This window comes from Malaya genurostris, chromosome 2 (genome assembly GCF_030247185.1).
Source record: "Malaya genurostris strain Urasoe2022 chromosome 2, Malgen_1.1, whole genome shotgun sequence".
Classification (NCBI taxonomy): domain Eukaryota; kingdom Metazoa; phylum Arthropoda; class Insecta; order Diptera; family Culicidae; genus Malaya; species Malaya genurostris.
Genome location: NC_080571.1, coordinates 308,924,690 through 308,941,099, shown reverse-complemented (window position 1 = coordinate 308,941,099; position 16,410 = coordinate 308,924,690). Strand labels below are relative to the sequence as shown.

General features: G+C 36.5%; 1 protein-coding gene and 1 non-coding gene across 2 annotated transcripts in view; both read right to left on the bottom strand.

The window, feature by feature from the left end:
• Positions 1-16,410, bottom strand: part of LOC131431054 (bone morphogenetic protein receptor type-1B) — a 335,571-nt gene that overhangs the window by 314,960 nt on the left and 4,201 nt on the right. The window lies entirely within an intron of this gene.
• Trnak-cuu (transfer RNA lysine (anticodon CUU)) lies at positions 15,488-15,561 on the bottom strand. Its single transcript has one exon. It is a non-coding gene; the product is annotated as a tRNA-Lys (tRNA).

Genomic DNA, 16,410 nt, shown 5'->3' with positions numbered 1-16,410 from the left:
ATAATAACAAAAAAATCGATATCAAGTGATGTTGACTGATACGGATTTCGGATTAAATTAAAACCACCGCGAACAAAATGTCTGGACTGGTCAGACAGACATAGGAACAAAGCAGATTTGCACACTTGGCTCATTTTATAATCATTAGTGGATAGCCAATAACATTTTGAGATTCTTTTTCGGAAATCTGAGAAGAAAATAAGAATCATATTCCCTTATGAATCATTGCTACATTATTGTGAGCTACATCTGGAATATGTGATGCTTCAAAATCTGCCGATATTTATTTTTAAAATTAACCCTTTCGTCTATAAAACATAAATTTACAATGAAATAAATTCAACTAATTTTAAACCGACAGCAGTTTAACAGACAATAGTTTTACAACCAGTTAGTTCAAAAAGAACCACCATTGGTACTGATAGTCAAAGTACAGTTATACTTTGCGTCTATCTAGCAATTTATGTTGAACTGCTATGGTGCACTAGCAATTCCACATGAATTGCTTTGCACTGACGAGCCAAATGCGAGATGTAGAAAAACAAACTACTGGCTAAAGTGTGCCCAATCCACACGGTAGTGTATTACATTTTGGCACAATCAATTCAACGAAACGGCACACCGCACATGCACGGCTAAGGTTTTAGTTTTTTAATTCGGACAACTGTAACCTCCGATCTCATTTATCTATCTTTATCATTTTCCGTGAGATATATTTCCGCATTAAGGAGTAAGACTCTTTGCAAGCGTATGAGTAATGCCAACAATGTGTGCGTAAAAACTAATCCCGGCGCTTCTTTTTCTGATTTTACTCAATAAATCTTCCATATGGTGGAAAAATAAACCAATCGGTACATACTGCTTAAAATTGCAATTGAGGAAAAGCGAAAATCTTAGTCTAAAACTCTTCCGTTTTCCTTAAAACTGCTCGAGAAAAATTATTTCAGTTTCATCTTCCAATTATTAATTAAATTATTAAATTATTTCAGTTTCTTCTTCCACTGACACATTTGATTAGCAACAAACACATTCCTATATGGATTTCCTTTTGCAGAAATTATTGCAATATAATTATTTACGTACCTTCTAAAAGTGAACCCTCAAAAAAGAAACCTTAAATTTAACACGCGAAAGGCAATGGATATGGAATGTTGTCGAAAAACTATTTATTTTTCCGGAAAACTGGTTTTGTAACAGAAAATATTTAGTTTTGTTTATTTTGTGTAGCGCAATCTAATACAAATGCATTGAAGCAATGTTGCTAACTTTTTTATTAAGGAATTAAAATCCACATTCATAAAATGTTAGCAATTTTCCATCAAACGTTGGTGAAAAATTGATCAAAACTGATATTTCATCCAAGATGTCAGGCTTAACATTCATTTGAGAATAAATTATTATGAAAAAAAGATTGTTTGAAACTCAATCGTGCAATCCACTTCGATAAACTCGGTGCACTGCATATATGAACACATAGATCTATGGCATACGTACCAAATAAAATGTACGTAATACACAAATTACCAACACAAGTTAATTTGGTTTATTCTTGATCCTTAACACTCAGGCGTAGTGTTATTATTCGTCAGTAGAGAAAAATAAATTTTTATGTAATTCCTCAATAAATGACATAATTTGGTCATTTTGTACTAGATTTAAGATAAATTGTTTTTGTTCTATATTTTGTGTTGGTTGGTTGAAAGACAATGTATTTTGTGCCCGTCTGAGAATGGTATTGTAAATTAAGCAACTCAGATAGGCTGTTCCCCACTCTGTCGGTCCATTCTCACATCTGTCAGATAAACCTATTGACAAATGAATAAACAAATTTATGATAAATATTTCCAGCTTATGATACATTCCCAAGTCGAAATCTTGGGTATAAAAATATGTTTCAATGGCGCAAATTGTTATTTAAAAGATATTTTATTCAGCCCTATTTGCGTACAAGCTTTACGTGGCCGATTTAGCTGAGTTTTTAAATAAAAGATTTTTTTTTGTATTGGATCTCGTTGTCACCCTTTTTCTAGGGGGAGAGGACCTTCCATTTTCCTCCTGCGAGGATTGAGGGGCACTTCGTTCGTGGTTCGTCTCGTCATCCATTGCCGCATCGGTGGTATTGTTGTTGATTTCGTTGCTAGTTGCTGTATATGCGCTTTGTTGTACATTGTTTGCAGTTGCTGGCTGGTTGGATGGTAAGCTGTTAACTGCAGCTGGTGTACTTTGTTCTATAGGGGATACGTTGGATGGTTTCGTTGAAGAGGATGCTTCACTGTTGTTGGTGACTGTCACAGGTGTACTGGAGTTGCTTGGGGTTGATGTGAAGGAAGCACCGTTGTCCTTTGGTATAGTTGTCTCCTTGTCCGGTTTATCACATGACTTACCGTAGTGAACAGCTTTTTGGCAATATTGACATGTGGCCATCTGATTGTCATAGGTAACAAGTGATTTGTACGGTATTCTTGTATCCTAACCGAACGTCACATAAGAAGGTATAGGCTTCCTCAAGCGCATACGTAACAAACGTACGCCATTTAGAATACCGGGAAAAAAGTTCTTCTACTTTTCTTTTTCGATAGAGAGAATCTCTCCATATTGGGACATGGTTTTGCGAATATAAGGATCGATGACGCTTGAGGGAAGATCATGCACACGCACTTCTATAGCACTATCTTCCATATATACTGGAATGCTGTACTTGATGTTTTCATGCTCCACATAGTGCACATTATTATTGTCTTTAGCGAATTGAATTGCATCCAACTCTTTATAGGACTGGATATAAACAACATTATTGGTCTTATTGCATTGAAGTAAATGCACACGTTTAATGTCAAGATGCATTTGCTCCTTAAGCAAACCTTCAAGTTCTTGTATCGAAGGTCGAATTTTGCACTGTCTGAAGTCAACAATAATTGTATTCTTTCGTACCGACGGTAGCTTTTGTTCGTTTGGTTCACTCATTTTCGAGGTCTATTGTTCACTACACAATACTGTACTTGATTTCTTCTGTCCCCAACGTAAGCGGTTTTGTTTGTCGACTGAATTTGATCCAATGTATACATACTTAAGCAGATAGTTTCTTTCAAATAACAATAAGATTTCACGTTCATCGAGTAGTGCTGAATCGAGTTATTGAAAACTCACGCATCCTTTTTACTATTTTTATATAAAATGACATTCTACCAAAGCTATGGAAAGTATCCAGATACGACCTAAAATTGTGTTTAGTTGAGAGTCACACATTTCGTATCTATACAAGCTTCCATTACATGCGTCATATTCCTAGAATCCCTTCTATACAAGAATGGGGGGCAAAAAGGAGAAAGAGGCAAAGCTTAAAATAATACCGGAAAAATAGGATTGGAAACCCTCGAACTTTACCATACGTTTTCGTCAGTTTTCTTGCAGAAGTATTATTTCAATAACACGAGTCTGTTTTGGTGCGTCTTATGATTGTTCGATATTTTCAATCGCACGCAATTTATATAAATCCATATGGAAAAAAAAGTTTCGTAGTATTTCATAAAGCTTCTATAATGTAGGAGTTGAAAGGAAAAATGTTTTCTTGGGGCAAAGCGGTATAATACCCAGCGCTCAGTGACATGTAAACTTACTTTGCCTGGGTGGGCGAAAACTCTGGTTCATCCTACTGATACAATTTTGATGTACAAAAAAAATGATTTTCACTGGTGTTCATAGTAATTATATTTTAATTTTTTTCACAGAATTGTGAAAACGGAACATTTTCTGTAAAAATGAAATAAATAATTTTCTAACCATAAATTGTTGACTGACTATTTGCTTCACCAACACTATACCCTATAACCTCTGGACCGGAAGTCGGATCCAGACGAATTTCAGAAATTCCGTATGGGATCGGAAGACCTTTCATTTGAATCTAAGTTTGTGGAAATCGGTCAAACCGTCGCTGAGAAAAATGAGTGAGATCCATTTTGGTATATATGACCCCTATTTCCGGTGCTTCCGGAACCAGATACCGGGAACCAGGATAGCCAAAATCGGTTTGTTTAGTTGCCTACTGATAATGACTATCAATTTGTGTAGTTTTGAGATAGGTTTAGGAAATTTTTTACGTTTTTTGTTTCGCCGGTTTAAGTGACGGTGTACAATATTGAACAAACTTTACCCTATCACTCCGGAACCGGAAGTCGGATCCGGATGAAATTCAGGAATTCCGCATGGGACCATTAGACCTTTCATTTCATGCAACCATCGAGAACAGCACCAAAAGAAACGCACACTTGTGTTCAGTGCCGAATGGACAGATTTTGGGTATGCACTTGCGGCTTAAGATGTCGGTGCGAGAGAATATTATTCTCTTCGCATTAATCGATCTCATCTAAATAACACCCATGTGTACATCAGTGTGCGCACTAGTCTGCGAACAGTTAAGTGATTTTCGATGATTTATAGAGAATAGAGTTGACCTGTTGTTTTCATCGCAATAGACAAAATTGAAATTTTAATGAGAAGTTGTACTCTTGTTGAATAAAAAATATCTGTGTTTATCGTAGAGAATTTCACTGCTCTTCTTTAGCCCTTTGGTGCGATCCTGTGCTAGAGGTGTAAGGAAATAAATACGCGCTCTCATGATGGTATTTATGTGTAAAAGAGATGAGGTCTCGTTGATGTTGTCAGAGCGCGAGATAAATTCAACTTGCTCTTCTCCACACAGAGTAGATGGACATCCCTGGCGGTACGGAGAGTACATCCCAAGGGAAGTTACATAAGATCGTTACATGATGTTTGGTCAGATCGGAAGGTATTCTATAGAAACGCTGATAGCCTACAAAAATCAGTTAATTACGTATCAATTTTGCAAATAATCGATTCACTACGGTAAGTACAGCAAGAAATCATTTAGGGTAAGGGCTCCCTATTTCATCTCATTTGTAAGGACGTCGCCTTCAAACCCCGATTTAGCCACTAAAATCACTATAACTATTTCATATTACTGCTTCATTCGCCTTGCTCCACGTTGAGAATTGATTCACATTGCTTGAAAATTTAACTAATATTCATAAAACAGCTAAAAACACTTATGATGTGTTCACTACTCTGCTCCTAATTTCATCTCAATGGATTTTTATCCATCCTATCGTTGATCCTTTATTCATCCTATAAATTAGCAATGGCGACAGCAATCAAAACAAAATATTCCACTATTACACTCTGACCCATGCGTATGCGGCTGCCAGATGGCTGACTAAACGCCGCCAATTGGAAAAATATGGCTGACAGACATTCTGGTGACCGACTGCCTCACCGCTGCCATATATTCAACTCAAACGATACAACCGTACCCACCAGGATTTTTCCACATTATTATTATTGGTAAATAATTTACTCGTTGAATTATCTAATTAATGGGGCATCTTTTAACATCATTTTATTAGTGAAAACAGATAGAACAGATATAGACTTTATATGCAAAGTAATACATATTTTCTATGAAAACATCTGGCATCTCTGTGCACAGCCGATGAAACACACACACACACTTCACAGCGTTATGTTGGCGTATAGCGGAATGAAACCAGTGCTACTAGATTTGCAACAATGGTTATTTCATTAGTATTTAACACGCTCTTTCTGGTAATATTCGAAGCCAAAACAGCTTTATTTAAATATTAATATCGATAATATAATTAAACTAATGTCACGGATACCAAAAACATACTTTTTGATAATAATTTGAAGAAGAAAAACAATTTATTTTTTTTAACAATATGAGATAACTTGGCAACTTTGCAAAACCAAATAAGACGAAAACAAAGCGCAATCAAGTGAACTAAGTGAAAAACTTTCATCTCATATTTTTAAAGACTTTTATTGTTTGTCGGGTAGTTTTTGATGTTTTAAATCGTTAATTAAACAAGTGGCAAGTGAACATTACTAATTATGAAGTCATCCAGCATTCAATGGTAGTGTAATTGTGCGAAAAAGTGATCATGTTTTGAGACGAATCGATTAGTAGATAATCAGAAACATGACGAACTGTAAATCTTGAGACGAAAATGTGTCCTAAATTGAAAAGTGAGTTTATTTTTAATGAAAAAAACGATAAACGAAGAACTTAAAACCGTTTCTTTCAATAGGAAAGTGTGACAATAGCTTTTATAATCATTTTAAAACATTTCAATGTTTGGTTCAGGTAGGTTGTAAAATATTATTCATGTTCAAAGTAATGAGGTGAAGGGATGAGATGGAAATAGGAGCTCAGATGAAATAGGGAGCCGTTACCCTATGTACAACCAAACACAAGAATAACCATCAAACAACAGACAAGCCAACTAGAACTGACAGTGATCTCAACAGTTTGAGCGGTGGTAATTATTACTACAACAACCAAAGCAATAGCAAAAATTACTGTGAAAAAGTATAAAGATCTGCCGTTAAACCATGCAAAATAGTAATGAGAACGCCTCTTCCTCAACATAAAGAGTAACAACGAGAGATCCAGTAAGAATTTGAACTATGTATTCTATTCATCTACAAGGTAATGTTCATGTAGGTCATGTTCAGCTTTTGGGATCCGGCGCCGTGTAAAAAAAATGCATGAATAAAAAACGACTCCTCAGGTAACAATAACAAGAATAATGACGATATAATGAACTAAGAGTCAATCAGTCAACCAACTACCCTTCAACATTACTCGACAGCATCGAAAATGCCTAATCGTCATAGTAATAACGATCTCAAGTATAAAAAGTTTTCTTGATTATACTTTCATAAAATATAATACGGTAATCCGACTCTGTTCAACTCTTACGACTTAGACTCGTGTCAAATCATAGAATGTTAAAATAGAGTTTATTCGTTGACAAGATAAACTTTCCTTATTCGAATATGAACATGCAGTGAAACAACCACAACAGTGGAATTTGGAGCTAAGATCGACTGAGCAATGCTGATCGATTGCGAGCAATAATCCGATTGTATGTAGAACAAAAGATACTCAGCAATCAGTTTCTATGACTTTCAGCATCACAACTCATCTGATTGATCAAACAGCATGGACACATATTTGCGGATAACTGGAAGCACTTACTTTGCCAAATACAACTTCTTCGAGACTTTTATTTATTTGCAAATTAAAATAAAAAATATACTTCGGCATACTACCGTTCTGGCATGAAATTTAGCATCAGAGCTAAGATTGATCACGTCGAGCAAACACCACGTTGTCAACAGTCAACGGCATATTTACTTCCAACTGACGGGACATTCAACTCATGGACTGAACGTTGTTTGCTATTTTCTTGAATTTTTAATTATTGGTAAATGTTTATGGATACGGCACCCGCGGTAATACTGTGTACCGATAATGGTGCCATTTCCTTTGGCGTCTGCAGCACGCAGCACAACTCTCGGGGATCATACCTTCTTTTACTGAACCGATGCGATGATTGCGGGAGAAGAGCGAATAAAATTCAACAAAAAAGTTGTCTTTCCATGATGGACAGATAGCAGTGTCGTCGATGTTGATATAGCCTTTTATTCGATTTCGATTTGTGGTACCTCTGTGCTACCCGAAACAAGCTATAAACACGTCGGTTGCGATCGTCCTCACGTACGCAATCACACTGGAAAGCTAAGTGCGTATGGCTCATCTTCAGCGTTATGGGAAAATTCTCTGCGAGTTGAAGTTCTGCAGCTTTTTGTTTTTTTTTTTTCTTTCCAATTCTCCGTTTTGATACATTTGAACCCGTCCCACAGGAGCAGTTTCTTGGCTGCATCTTGAAAAGTGGTGATCGCGTATCATCATAAATAATCACGTGAGAGCTGTTTTGCAAGGAATCACATTTATACCTTTAAAGGGCTACGTGACATGTTGATACATTCGGTCGGCGTTTGTGGGATAGAGAACTACGGGGACAGACTTTCATGAGGCTAAGATGCCATAACCACTACATACCACCGAGAGTCTTTAACAGTCTTTGTTAACAAAATTTCTAGAACAAACAAAATGGATGAAATGTAGACTAAACCATCATTTTTATATCACAGAATACTTTAAAGCCATCTGTACCTATAGTAAACAACGTCGTCGATAACCATTGTTTCCAATAACAGCGAAACATACGATGTAAAAGGACATTTGTGTGTAATTAGTATTTTTACTTTCTGTTTGAAATTTTAAACACTCATAACTTTGTAATTCTGAAACCACAATTTAGTAATTTCAGAACTCAATTTTGTCCCATACAGAATTTTGTTGGGTCTTTCATTTGAATCAAAGTTTGTAATAATCGGTTCAGTCATTTATGAGAAAATGAAGGGAGTTCTATTTGACAGATTTTGACCATTATTTCCGGGAACCGGTGTGATCGATGTAAGTTTTTATGGTTATCCGCTTACGAGACCTATTAACTAGAGGGATTTATTTACTGTTTTCGGCAAAAACTAGCTCATCTTTACATTTTTATTTTTTATAATTAATAAAATCTTTCTTAATCAACATAATGGTGTAATGATGCCTTTCTCATATTACTTATGTTATCAAAAACATCACTAGAAGATTCTGTCAAGATTTTTTCTTTCAAACTTGAATAAAATCAAAAACTTTCTTTGGTATAAACTACCATCACCTTTTCAACCCTGCACGCAATACAAAATTGAACAGGCTAGGCGGGTTCGTTTTCTTCTTCTTCCGTACCATCACGTACCGTTGCGTACCGGTTTTGCATCATTTTGTATGACAGTTTGAAAGTTTTGATACTCACTGCCCTATAATTTCGGAACCGGAAGTCGGATCTGGATGAAATTGCATAGTATCTTTTAAGACACTGAGAACTTTAATTTGAATCATGATTCGCGAAAATCGCTTTAACGGTTGCTGAGAAATCGAAGTGAGTTCCGTTTTTGGAAGCTTTTCTTCACCATTATCGGTGCGCTCGGAAGTGGAAACTGTGCACTAGTAGTCCCAAAGTAGATTTATATATCCACCAACTAACAAAGTCTGCCAAATAGATGAATTTACCAGTAAATTTTATAAAAATGTGCACCTCGTTTCGTCATCGCTTGTGAAAAACTACTCATGAAATTTAAAATTCGGATCTGGATCCACTTTGCGAGAAGTTTTTAAATGATTTCAAGACCTTCCATTTGCATTTTAGTTTGTAAAAATCGGTTGAGAAATTTCCGAGAAAATTGAGTGCACATTTTCTCATAGATTTGCACATACGGAGTGTATCGAAAAGTAGTTAGCAACATTGATTATTCAATAAAAAAGCGAAAAAAAACATATTTTGACATCAGTTTTCGATATATTGTAGAAAAATTACATTTACATTTTATGCATTTTACTGATTATATTGAAGAAAATCCTAGTTTCTGTGAAACGCTCGCACTTTGGACTTGACATCATTTCATTAAATTCTGCACAATTACTTTTGTAACTTTCCAGGTGGCAGCTGTCCAGTTTTTTTTAACTCCTGCATGTTTTGGGACACTGTACCTTCCTTCCGAAAGTGCCACTTGACAATTGCCCAATATCTTTCAATTGGCCGAAGATCCTGGCAGTTCGGTGGGTTAATGTCCTTTTCCACGAATTGTACATTATTTTTTGATAACCACTGTAGAACGGAGTTGGCGTAGTGGGCTGAAGCCAAATCCGGCCAGAAGAGAGGAGGAGCCTCATGCTTTCTGTACAGTTACAAGTTCTCTTCTTCAAACATGTTTTGGGACACTTTACCTTCCTTCCGGAAGTGCCGCTTGACAATTGCCCAATACCTTTCAATTGGCCGAAGAACCGGGCAGTTCGGTGGGTTAATATCCTTTTCCACGAATTGTACATTATTTTTTGACAACCACTGTAGAACGGAGTTGGCGTAATTCGTCAAATCCGGCCAGAAGAGAGGAGGAGCCTTATGCTTTCTGTACAGTGGCTGCATTCTCTTCTTCAAACATTCTTCCTCGTATACCTTGGCGTTAATTGTGCCCTTCGTGAAGAAAATCGTAGACCGCAAACCAAAGGTACAAATTGCTTGCCAGACCAACACCTTTTCCATCGCCACCGTGGTGTCAGCGTCGTCCAGGTCCTGGTACACCGATTTCGTATAATATTGCGGTCCGGGCAGCGCTCGAGAGTCTTCCTTGGCGTAGGTTTCGTCGTCGATCAGGATGCATCCGTCTTTATTCTGTAGAATCCGGTTATACAGTTTTCGCTCTCTTGTTTTGGCCTGAACTTGCTGTACCAGGGACTTTTTCGGCACCTTCTGTTACTTGTACGTTTTCAGGGAGTTCCGAACTTTGATCCGTTGAATCATCCCGATGCTGGTGTTGAACTGCTTGGCCAAATCCCGCGTCGACGCCGATGGGTTTTTCCTGATGTACTCAACCACTTTTAAGCCCCGGCGGGGCTGGCTGGGACCCGTTTTCCTACCGGATCGGGGCAAATCCTTCATAAAAAGGGTCTTACCGAACTTTTTGATAATATTTTTGACACTGGTGTGGTGCACTTTCACCCGTTTTGCAATTTCGTTGTACGTGACACCACTTTCTGAGCACCAAGTTTGCAGAATTTTCTTTCGCGTTTCCGGATCAACTCGACTCATCATCGAAACGATAAACCGTACCGAAACCAATCGATTGCGAAGCTGTTATTGACATGTAAACAAACATGTTACCGCAAAACACGCTGCAAAAAATTAAGCCATTTCAGACTAATAACGGTTTGAGTGTTGCTAACTACCTATCGATAAACTCCTTTTTGCCTTGTAACTCCGGAACCGGAAGTCGGATCGGGATAAAATTCAATAGCGATTTATGGGACCTTTCATTTGAATCTAAGATTTTGAAAATCGGTTCAGCCATCTCTAAGAAAATCGAGTAACATTATTTGTCACATACACACACATACCCACAAAAATTTGCTCAGTTCGTCGACCTGAGTCGAATGGCTTCGGTTCAAAAGTCGGTTTTCACAGTGATTGTATAACCTTTCTATATGAGAAAGACAAAAATAGGTATAGAATTCGCTCAAACTTTGGAAAACTTTTCGGAGCGCCGAGTAACATATACCAATCCACTCAAATCGACGAACAACAAAGAGGTCGAGATCTAAGAGATGACTTGACCGATTTTGATCAAGCTAGTCACAAATGAAAGGTCTTCTCATCGGCCAGAACGCTGTTTTTGAGATCGGATCGGATTTCGAATTATACGAAATTATTTTTCGACAATATCTGTCACAAATGACCTTGTAAACATAGACTCGGTAATAGCTATTCAACAAGCCATAGATTGTTAAAATCCGTTCATTTTTAACGGAGATATCGACAATTTTGTGTGAGCGAATTTTCTCTCTATTCCAGCAAAAGGAGTTTTGAGCGCTAAATATTGAGGGGCGGTAGGGTCTAACACTTTTGAAAAATCATTTTTTTTTCTTTGTATTTTCTTATGGTAAAACATTTAAAGAATATTCAGTGAAACTTTCAAGCCTATCGGAACAAAACTCAGCAAGTTATGGGCCTTTATCTTTGCTTATCTCATACTGCGAAGAAGTAAGAGCTCGGCGTATAGGCCCAAGATTTCTGCTTCGATTGGCCTAAAAACATGACAAAACATTCTTAAAATGTTTCATTATAACAAGTTTTGAAAGAAAAAATATAATTTTTTGAAAACGTTAGACCCTACGGGCTCCCTTGAATAATAAATTGTTTTCATTGATTTTATGAATAAAAAACTTTAAACGCATTCTTCTCGACAGCAGGTTTTGAAAGTCCGTGTCCATCGTCATTCAAAAACTACTGCACCAAACTTCTGATTAGTCTGCGCTGAGTTACAGTGGACACCGCAAATCATGATTTTTAAGAAGCTACCTCTTCACCGACTTATTTCTCAATATTTTTCCACGAAGAAATCACCAAATTGTTGTTCGAATGATCCTTTTTGCCTTTCTCTATAGAAAGGTATTAGTAATGCTGGAAAAAACGACTTTTGAACGGAGCCTCGGAGACCCATAGTGTTATATACCATTGGACTCAGTTCGACGAGATCGGAAAATGTCTGTGTGTGTATGTGTGTGTGTTTTTAGAAGATATTTATACGCGCTCAATTTTCTCAGAGATGGCTGAACCGATTTTAACAAACTTAGGCTCGTTTGAAAGCTACTATCGGGCCATTGATCATGTTCAAAGATCAAATGGCTGTGACTTTTGGTTCCAGAGATATGACGGTATAAGTGACGTAACCGACAAAACGCGTTGATTTTCACCGCTCTTATTTTGGGATCACCTCTAATTTCGTAAAGCGCTATTGTTCAGAAGTTTAAGCACCTTGAAAAATGTCCTAATCCTGAAAAAAAAAATCGCAAAAATGATGATTTTTTTCATCATTTAGACCCTCTTTTAGTTAGATCCGTCTTCTTGTTCAGGAGATACAGGGTGAGTAGTGTAAAAATGTCAATTTCATATAAATTATTCGGGTTTGCGGATTTTGATAGTCGATGATCAAATAAACTTATTTCTGTTTTACCGATATTCAGTTTTTGATCCTGAACAGTACTCAAATATTTTATTTAGAATGCACTATGACTACTTTAATTCACACAAAAAACCGAATTAGCGTTTGAATGACTATTCTGCATCAAAATTGGTTGGCTATTACTATTTATCGAAAACCATTTTTTTTCGGCGTATATTTTTACAATTTTCATGTCACAAAAACTTCAATAAAATGTATGCAAAAATACATTTACCAATTACATTCTCGCCATTTTATTGATTCTGTTTTGAGTCGAACTGATTGCTCCACCTGTGCAAAAGAAATGGTACTTTTTGAAGAAAAAAAAACATTATATCGGACCGGGTTTTTCCTGTTTCGTACACTGACAACTGGGATTAGAGTTGACCCTGAAACAGGAAGTATTACCGGCGCTCAACTCTTACTACGAAATTTCACCTCGTTGGATTGGGGATAGATTAGGTAGGTTTAAATATTGTGGATTAGTTTCCTTCGGTGTTTTCCTACTTGGCTCATACTTTAAATCGACAATGACGGACAATCAACACCAAAAAAGTATTTATTACACATCGCATCGACTGACGGAATGTTCCACATCGTTCAAATCCTCTTAGCATTTTGTTACCTTCATATTGATGCGCAACTCGGCGGGTGTCAGATTTCCCAAAACGCCGTTTCCGAACGAATCGATTGATGATTATTATGGCCGTGCGTATTTCTCGAGAAAAAAAAACAAGCGTTTCCCGTTCGGATTATATTGCTTAATTACTTTATAGCGACTGAAATAATATAACCTGAAAAATCGAACATAATCGTTCGACTGCCTTACAAGTGCCTTTCATGTATAGCAAACTTCCGTGACTGAGCTCAGTCATTTGTGCGTAAGGTTTTCAAAGCCACACTGATCTTTATGACGCTTCCAATCTTTGTACGTTATAAAACGTCAGATTCCTGATTGATTACATGAACATATCGATAAAGGATGATATTGAATGATGAGGTAAGGGAGGTTGTAATACAGCAGGATGCTTGTATAATACAACATTATCATAAAATTATACCATTGAATATATTAGTTCGATCTCACACAAAACGAATCCTCTAACTCGTTGAAAAGAAACAAAACTTGAAATACCATGGAGCAATTATAGAAAAATAGGTATAATATATTACATATGAGTTTCACAACAGGTTAATTTATTCACGATAGTTGAATAGTAATAATTAGCACGAATCTCAGGAATATACCGAAATAGCTATTAAAAAGTTAACGATCCTATATGTTTTTGGATTGGGAGCACTGTGGAAAAGAAAAATCACACATTTTTCTTTTTCCGAAAACCACATATTCCTTTTTAATTTAATCTTGTTGTGCTGCCGAGAACAAGAAGGTTTTAACTATTTAACCATTAAAATCAACCACAAGTGAAGTCAACACAAATGAATTAGTCCTCGTAAATTTTATTTAATTTATTTTTTAATTTGAATAAAAAGTTCGCTTTACCAATCAAATCTGATTTTAAGCTGTGTGCCTTTTGTTTTTCTCTTTGAAAATTGCTATGCAGTCACTGTCAAAACCGATTTTTGTACCAAAGTCCAGAGGGCCGAGTCTCATATACTATTCGAATCTACTCGTCGAGATCACAAAATGTATTTGTATGTGCGTATGCTTCTGCGTACGTGTGTGTGTTCAAACGGTCATTTAAAGCGATGATGCAAAAAAACTAAAAATATTTTGACTGAAAACTATTCCGAATTTTTAGACTATGCTAGTTGATGACCAAACGAACCGACTTCGGCTATACCGGTTCCAAATTCCGGAAGTATCAAAGTAGTCATGGAACTAAATGGAACTCAAAAGTTGACGCCCAAATGTACTTTCTGATTTTTTTTGAAATGTCAAAGATAAATATTTTGAAAAATTCCGCTGTAATACTAGGTGGGCCAGTTAATAATCCGTTTTTTAATGAAAATGCATGACGGTTGTAAGTGGTAGGTTCATAATACTTAATTCGAAGTGGTTACCTTCGAAAGCTATGCTTTTTCATATTTTTTTGTCTTGAATAACACATTGAAAAAACTGTTCATCTTTTGAAGCGATCCAGTCGAGAAGCCATTTTTTAAATCGTCATAGCTAGTGAGGAGCTATTCATCAAATGCGTTAGACATCGTTGAAAACAAATGACAATGGGACGGGAAACAAAAGAGGACATCTGAGTTCAGAAATGATGTTTTTGGCCGCTTTCGTTGTCGTGCTGCAAAATGACTTTCTCATTTGTATCATACCGAGAAAGCAAAATTTCGCCCACCGCTTTTTTCGCTTTCCTTGCAGTCTATCATTCAGCTCATGAGGATCCAAATTCTCCTTTCTTGGCAAGAATTCCGATTACGATGATTACTTCACTAAATGTATACGACACTAACCTTCAATTGACAACACAGAAATGTTTATTTTTGGAACGTACAAAAATGTTACAACAGTGAACGAATCCCAGTTTGCAGAAACATATTTCGATAAAATCCCGCATTATTAACTGGCACACATGGTAGACATGAGAATATGAGCAAGGTATCATTACACTACTAGGAGTATTAAAACTGAAAGAAACAGACTGAAAATATAAATTGAATTGCGAAAAGTGAGCCTTTCCGCAACTTCTTTCATCTATCATTTTCTAATCTGTCACTCGCCGAATACCAACAAAAAAGTTAAAGGATAATGTTAAAGTAATAAGCGATCTATGTATGCTATATAAAATATGTTCTGATGTGATGATAATTTTTTTATTATCATTTTAAACGAAAGTTGAAAGTTACATTCTTTAGTTTCTCTTATCGGAACCGGAAATCGACAAACAATAGATATGTTAATTGAATCGTTAATGTATGGTTAAAATATTCAGAACAGAAAACAACAGCTGCATTATTCGACACAAACCACTCAATAAACTGATACAGATGAATATGAGCGCATGACACATCCAAAAAATATATCCGCCCAACGTGGGGCTCGAAACCCACGACCCTGAGATTAAGAGTCTCATGCTCTACCGACTGAGCTAGCCGGGCCACATTTCAATTAGGTGGAAATGTTTATCATACTGAATTTCAAACAAAATAGAAATTCCAATAAGCACTTTGATGATGGAGATATCCCTGCTAGATGTTATGTTGGCATAAGAAAAGAAACAAAGCGCACATTCCTCCCAAATCGAAATGAGTTCCGCTATAGGGCTTTCAACCACTACTTTCGGTGTTGTCGGAACCGGAAACCGAGGACCGGTAGTACCGGAGTAAATTTATGTTGGTGCCAACTAATTAAACACGCAAACTATAAAAAACAATCTATCAGTTTTAATACGTTTTCTCATTTTCATTTTTTTTTTCAATTACCGTAAATGGAAGTTGGAATTAAGAAAAAACCCTTCATTTGAATCTTAGTTTGTGAAAATCAGTACAACCTATTTTTAAAAAATCCAGTACATATTTTTCTATTCTATTGCGCATATCACCCGGTAAATCCGGAACCGACTGTCGGATCTTGAGGTGATTCAATAATATCTTAATATCAGTAACATAAATTTGCTCAGAGAGTCAGGAATCCGGAGAAATTGTTAAAGTAATTAAAGCAATCGATCGAATTCTAACTCAGAATGCAACCCAATTATGCCAAACTCCGTACATGTTTAGCTCAGCACGGTTAGTCATGAGACAAACAATCGATATGTTAGTTGAATCGGTAAGTTATGGTTAAAATATCCATTACAAAAAACAACAGCTGCATTATTTGACACAAATCACGCAATAAACCGAAACAGATAAATATAAGCGCATGACGCATCCAAAAAATATATCCGCCCAACGTGGGGCTCGAAGAACCCACGACCCTGAGATTAAGAGTCTCATGCTCTACCGCAC